The 7,722-nt window shown below is 34.1% G+C and overlaps 1 long non-coding RNA gene across 1 annotated transcript; it reads left to right on the forward strand.

Annotated features, from left to right (window-relative positions):
- Positions 1-1,983: 1,983 nt before the first annotated feature.
- On the forward strand, positions 1,984-6,060 carry LOC109120855 (uncharacterized). Its single transcript, XR_002028326.2, has 3 exons — positions 1,984-2,690; positions 4,006-4,084; positions 4,570-6,060. It is a non-coding gene; the product is annotated as an uncharacterized lncRNA (long non-coding RNA).
- Positions 6,061-7,722: the final 1,662 nt, after the last annotated feature.

Here is a 7,722-nt window from a genome sequence, read left to right on the forward strand (position 1 = left end):
TGTAGGGCGCCAGATTAATGGGCTATAACATATGATAAATCGAGGAATTGTGGTAATTCATAAAAAAGGTCTGTATATGTGGAAATGTTCATGAAAAAATGGTGTGAGTATACGTGGTAATTCCCCGTCTAATTACGTAGTCCTCCTAATGTTTTTTAGATATAAATACTTTGGGTGCTCTAGATCCATGGGCACACGAGAAATCGAGAAATTTAGGTTTTTCTAAAAAGAGTCAATAAATGCATAAACAGGTGCAAAAAATGGTGTGAGTATACGTTGTGGTTTCCTAAATAATTATCCATGTGCTATAACATATGTAAAATTGAGGAATTTGGTTAATTCTTAAAAATTGTTCTATACATGCAAATATGAGTGTCAAAAATATGGTGTGAGTATACGTGGTGGTCTTCTAACTTATTTAAAAGGTCCTGATGAATATTTTTAAGAAAATATTTTTTGGATGCTTTGGGGCGTTAGTTCATGGGATATGATAAGAAAACGATCGATGAATTTTGATAATATTATAAAAATGGAATGTAAAAATATGAGTGTTAAAAAATGGTGTGAGTATACATGATGATTTCCTAACTCATTACAAATTGCTCACAAAATTTTCTTTCAAAAACTTTTGGGTTCTATGGGCGCCACATAAATGGGCTATAAGACAAAAAATACAGGAATTTGGGTAAATTCTAAAAAAGGACACGTAAATGCGGAAATGAACATGAAAAAATGGTGGGAGTGTATGTGGTGGTTTTCATTAATTATGGATGTCCTAATAATGTTTTTTTGTGAAAATAATTTTTTTGCTTTGTGGTGCCAGAACCTTTGGCTATGGAAAATGAAAAATCGAGGAACTTTGGTAATTTCCAAAAAGGGTCTTCTAAATGCGGAAATGAACGTTAAAAAAATAACGTGAGAATATTGGTGGTTCTCCAACTCATTAAGGAGGTCTTTATAATGTTTTTTGAGAAAATTTTTGTGGATGCTTCAGTGCGCTAAATCGGTGGGCTATAGAACACACAAGAAATTGAGAAATTTGGATATGTCATAAAAAATAGCTTAAATGCAAAATTGGGCATGAAAAAAAAGTTGTAACTATACTTGGTGGTTCCCTAACACATTATGGAGATTCTCATAAATGTTTTTGGGTAATTCCTAAAAATTGGTCTGTAAGTGAAGAAATGAGCATGAAAATGGTGTGAGTATTTAGTGGTTCCTCTACTCAATACAAAGGTCCTCGTAGAGTTTTTTAAGAATTTATTTGGGGTGCTACGGGGTGCAAGATCTCTTAAACTAGCTTGTAAACATGGAAATGGATGTTAAAAATGTATGAGTATACGTGGTTCCCAATCTCACTATTGAGGTTCTCATAAAGTGTTTTGAGAAAAATTAAATTGGGTGTTCCAGGGTGCCTGATTTATGGGCTATACACACAAAAATTGAGACATTTCGTAATTTCTAAAAAAAGCCAGTAAATGTGGAAATGAGAGTTAAAAAATTGTGTGAGTACATGTGGTAGTTCCCTAACGCATTGCGGTGCGCATAAAGGTTTTTGATGAAAAAATTGGATTTTCTGGGCACCAGATCAATGGGCTATAACACACAAATAATTGAGAAATTTGGGTAATTCCTATAAAGGGCATGTACATGCAGAAAATTGGAGTAAAAAATAGTGTGAGTATAGGTAGTGGTTCCTCAAATAATTACGGAGGTTCTCATAAAGCATTTTTTAGAAAAATGTTTTGTGTTCATCGTGACACCATATCTATGGGCTATCACAAACTGAAAATTCATGAAATTTGGGTAATTTTTTAAAAGGTCCTATAAATGCAGAATTAGCGTGATAAAAATTGTGTGACTATATGTGGTAGTTCTTTACTTATTACAGATGTTCTATTAATGTTTTTTGACAAAAAGTTTGGGTACTGTGAGGCAACAGATCCATGGGCTATAACACTCGAAATATCAAAAAATCTGGGTAATTCCTAAAAAATGGCATGTAAATGCAAGAATGGGTATGCAAAAATAATTAGAGTATACATGATGGTTCTCATACTCATAGGAAGGTCTTCATAAAGTTTTTAAAAAACTTTTGGTGTGTAACAATTCAGAAAACTAGTAGATTAAACTAGAGCCTAACACAAGGATTAGAGTCGTAAGTAAATCTTGGTACTCAATATAAATTTTTTTGAGAGGACCAACCATGGTTCCTTGAGAGGACCCTTTCAAAGGGTGAAAAATGCACTTGGGTACCCACGAGGGGGAACCACGACCATAAGGTGGACCTAGGACTCGTAAGTCATGGCCGTTGGTCAAGCCCCCATAAAACAGGCTGCAGGAACCAACCCTCGGACATGGATACCGCGTGAGTCAACTAACGCACCACAGATCTAAGGTTATGGGTGGTCACTGAAATTGCCATTTGGCAGTTGGCCTTAGGGGTCTTTTGTGGTTATCTTTTTAATTAATTGTTAAGTGGTGTAATTTTAGCCTATTTGAAAACAACTATATAAGTGTTTTAAACACATATACTAATCCATCTTGACCATAATCTCTAGATCTAAAAATAAAAAAACAAACCCTCTCTAAAATATTCTATCTAGAACTCCATGAATGAAGACGAAATGTGAAGCTAGGGTTGAAGGATCCATCTTTTCTACTCAATTTAGTTGGAATTCTTTAATAAGGTATGGTAATCCTTCATTCATGAAGGCCCTTCAAACTAAATTTCAAGTATACATTTCCCCTAAAACCTAGGGTTTGACTTCAATCTCATAGATTCCTTTCAAATTTATTTTTATTTGTTGGATTATGTTTAATTAAGGATATATTGAGGATTTTATAAGATTTTAAGTTGAATTCCCAAAGAACCCATGAATTCCCCTATTTTCTCAAATTGGATCTAAAAGTGTGGGTGAACTGTAGAAAGAACAATATAATTCAATTATGCTTATAGTAATAATAGTAATTAAATCATGATATCATCCATTTCTAATGTATTAATTCTAGATATTTTGATTGAATGTGACCAATGGTCCTTGAAGGGCAAAACATGAGAATTATATATTTTTATAAGGGTTATATATATGCATTTGGATCACTTTGAAAGTAAAGTGAATATGATTATGATTTAATTGTTGTGTTGATTGGATGATTATCCTCATGCACACACTATGTATGAATATGATATCATGTGAAAGGTTTGTCACATGTAGTGATTCTAAGGTTGGAAGACTACTATCACCTATTGAATGTATGAGCTTTAGTATGAGTTATGCTGGATTGAGTGCCAATACATTCTTCGGTAATTATGAACTTACCAAGACTTTATATGAATTCCATGGGAGTTTATGCTTATTACAGAGTGGATACTAATATCAGATGAAAGCTTATTGGGTTCCTTTCTAACATAGTTGAGTATGGGTTCCCAAAGTATGTATCTCATATGGGAACCTTATGCCTTTGTTGAGTCCGTATTTCTAGAAGCAATATCCTTATCCTATAAACTATGTTCCCGCATAGGTCTTTAGATAATGGATCCACCTAGCAAAGAGTATGGTGCTACCTTAGGCAATTAGGACAACCCCTTTCCGGTGTGGGGTAGACATCAAATTCCATTGTAAGATGACATGGTGTATGTCAGTTAAGGCTAATCTCCCACTATGATAATATGAACAAGAATATGAGTTATGCACTATAGTTAGTTAAGAAGCTTTCCTTTGTGTAGGAAGGATTTTGGGGTCTTACTCATGCATTGCACAAGGATGATTTGTGGGTATTTATGTTATGTCTCCATTATGTTATGATGCTCTTTATGTTGAATATTCTTGCGAGTTATGCTTTTAAACTAATATTCATGATGAACCTTAAACTTGGTAAACTGCATGGTTTTCACTAAAAGGTCCTTTTTGTCATATTTTAAAGGTTCTTATGCATAACTATCATACTTAGTGCATTTTTGTGGTAACCTATATTTCTTATACATTTTTCTAAAATGTGTAGGTGCTGGAGTATGAGGTGCTCTTGCTTTGATTCAAGTTTGGATTTGACTGTACTCCTTCGGGAGTCCTCGTAAACTCTAGTATGAGTGATATCCTATAGTTTCATTTGTGCATTCTATTAGACTTTTGAATTTTTGTTGTAAGGGTTGTGACCCTATTTGACACTTGATTTAAATAGATGGCTAATTGAGATAAGTCTCGTATTCCACTTTGCTTTTTTATGAAACTTTTGGACTTAACTGACTTTTTACACTTATTGTTGTGATGCTTTTTGTTATGATATGCTAAGTGTCTTACATGTGCCTTTAGGAATATTATGTGCCTTATTACGTACCTTAGGCTGTTATGAACTTCATAATCAGAGCACAAGGTTTAGAATGATTTAGGATGAAGTCTCATAAGACACATCTAGTAGAATCTTGTTCATGAGTGTGAAACGTGCCACATTTATGAATGAGAGACTTCTAGATGTTAAGAAATTTTACTTCTTTCATTTTTCTTAAGTCGTTCCTTGGAGTCTATCTCTATAAAAGTCCCTCTCATAATTCTTCTCTTGTCTCTTTAGGAAATGAATACACGAAAGGATAATGCTAGAAGGGTGGAAGAGGAGAATGTGAATGAAGGAGTTCATCAAGGTAATAAAACTCCTCAAGCCAACAAAAATCCAACTGTTCATCGGCTATGTCAAATGATGAGGTTAGGCCGGCTTTTCAAATGTTGGCCCAAGCTATGACCACTCAAGTTCAAACTTTTATTATTCAATCCAGACAATGAATGCTCGAACTCATGTGAATAATATAAATTCTGTAGCTTCTAGATTGAGAATTTTCCAAGAATTAACCCTCGTGTTTTCCTTGGTTCTAAAGTGGGGGAGGATCCTCAAGAATTTCTCAAAGTGGTTCATAAAATAATTGATGCCATGGGAGTGAATTCTGTAGAGGAAACGGAGTTAGCCACTTACCAATTAAAGAGTGTGGTTCAAGTATGGTATACTAAATGGAAGTATAATAGGCCGATGGGAGCAGGTCCAATAGAGTGGAAAGTGTTCATATTGGAGTTCCTTGATTGATTCTTTACTCGAGATTTAGGAAATGGTTGAAGAATTTATTAACCTTTGTTAAGGAGGTGTGAATGTTAAAGAAATTCTCTAAAGTTTACCTAATTGTCCAAGTTTGCTCCGGCTTTGGTGGCAGACTCAGGGTATATGATGAGTAGGTATTTGACGGGTATGTCTAGATTTGTGAAAAAAGAATGTTGTTCGGCTATACTTCAAGATAATATGGATATCTCACGTCTCATGGTGTATGATCAACAAATTGAGGAAGAGAAATCCCAAAACAAGAACATGGAGGTTAAATGAGCTAGAATAGGCGATGAGAATTTCTCCAATTTAAGGTCCTATGGACAAGGTCGAACAAAGTTTAAACCAAGGTTCTTCAACCAAGGCTCCTCTAGTGCTCCCCCAAGGGTGAACAATGATAGGGTGTCTAACCCTAAACCTCAAGGAGGTAATAGTAGTAGTTCATATGTTGCTAGGCTTTTGGAAAATGTGGTAGAAAACATGATGACAAGTGCTTTGTTGTCTTGGATGGGTGCTATGGTTGTGAACAGACAGGCCACAAGATGAGAGATTGTCCTATTCTCAAGGTTAAGGGAATGTAAAATAAGCAAGCTCCTCCAAATGGTTCCAACTCCAATACTCTAAAGCAAAACCTCTTTTATGCACTTCAATCCGTAGGTAAGCAAGAAAGATACCCGGATGTGGTGAATAGTTTGCTTAAGTATTTTCTATTGATGTATATGCCTTGTTAGACCCTAGTGTAACTTTGTAATTTTTAAAACCATTTTTGGCCATGGTGTTTTAAATATTCCCCGAGTGTTAAAAGAACCTTTTTTGGTCTTTACCTCGGTTGGCGACTCGGTAGTAGCAAAAAGAGTCTATAGAATTTGTCCCATTTCTTTGTTGTATATAGTAACCTTGGTGGATTTAGTAAAGTTAGATATTTTAGATTTCAATGTTTAATGATGCTATAATATGCTTATGCTATTCATGTTACTCTTATGTCTTTATCTCTTATGATTATGCCTATTATTGACTAACCGTTTGAAATATCTTATGTTGGTATTATAGTTTCCATACTCAGTACTTATCATACTAACGCATATTACCTATATGTTGTCCATGTACGGTCTTGAGGATATTGAGTTTCTATCAAGGGTAGAGTTTCCACTGATTATCAAGAAGTGAAGATTTGTGAGTCCTCATAGCATCTGAGGACATTACTACTATGTTGTCTTTTACGTTCTTTTCTATGTTTTGAATTTTATGGGCTGTGACCCAAGACTATTGTACTCATGATTTCATAGATGGTTTTTTTATACGTATCTTAGAATTTTTATAAAATGATTCCGCATTATGTCTTGCAAGAATGTTTTAATTCCGCACTACTTTTCGTATATATGCAATGAGATATCTAAGGTATAGTACAATACCTCTGAAAGGTCATGTGCACCGCGTTGTGATTCGAGAATACAATATCTACCAGGTTACACTCTTGAATCATGACACTATTTATTTTGAATAACCTTTCATTCAAGGAGTTTTATCAAAGACTTGTCAAAGAGTTTCCATGATCAAATTTCCCAACTTCCAATCTAAACATGGGTTCATTGTCAAATGGCTTTGAAATACATTGTTTTTATGTTTCTTCAAGGGTTTAAATATGATTTTCAATGTAATTCCTTGAAGAACCCGTGATCTCCCTAATCTCTAAATTTAGCCTATAAAGCGGGTTTTATGATCATGATTGGATGGTAAGTGGATTATGCTTAGATTTTGATGTATTGTTGAATGATATTACTATCTTTAACTATTAATTATGAATTGTGGAGGATTTATATATGTTTATCATGGATTGGAGAATTGGTAAGTGACCTAATTTCTAGTCTATAGTATGTGAATTGATGTTGTATGGTTTGGTCCACATATGATGACAGTGTTTACTTCATGTGTACCTATACATGTTGTGATGATGTCCTTGATGGATATATATGTAAAGTTAATTGTTGTTATGATGAACATGAGTATGAAGGTGCACCATGATTGTTATGTATAGAATCCTCAATGTTAGTATCATGATTAAGGTGTATTTATAATGTGAAATATAAAGTGTATGAGAATGTAAAAGTAAAGTAAGGTCTACATTCTTGATTGAGATAAGTACTAGTGTGGAATGACCTCTACCTATATGACCATGTGAATCATTGAACTTTTACATGTAGGAGTTGTCTATTCAAATGTTGAATGAGGTCTTGTCTCCTATGATGAAATGTGGGTGTGTGATCTAGAATCCCTAAAATACTCTATGTGTGAGTTTTTCATGACTTGAAGGATAGTGTAAATGTGTTGTGATCCTTCGAGGGGAAGTTTCCCTCAATACCAATTTGGTTATTATTATATCATTATGCGGAACAATATGTACACACACAAACCACATGCATAAGTATGAGTATGATATGTTTATAGTGTTAATTGAAATGAAAATTCTTATATATGACTAGAAAAGGATGAAAAACCATTCTCACATAATGTATATGCATGAAAAGTATATCTTCTTGTGCATGAAAAATATATGACTAGAAAAGTATAGTTCCTTAATTGTACTCTAAACTAGACTATGTTATGAATATGACATGTTTATGTGAAAGGACATTATCA

The sequence above is a fragment of the Solanum lycopersicum genome, chromosome 8 (assembly GCF_036512215.1).
Source record: "Solanum lycopersicum chromosome 8, SLM_r2.1".
NCBI lineage: Eukaryota > Viridiplantae > Streptophyta > Magnoliopsida > Solanales > Solanaceae > Solanum > Solanum lycopersicum.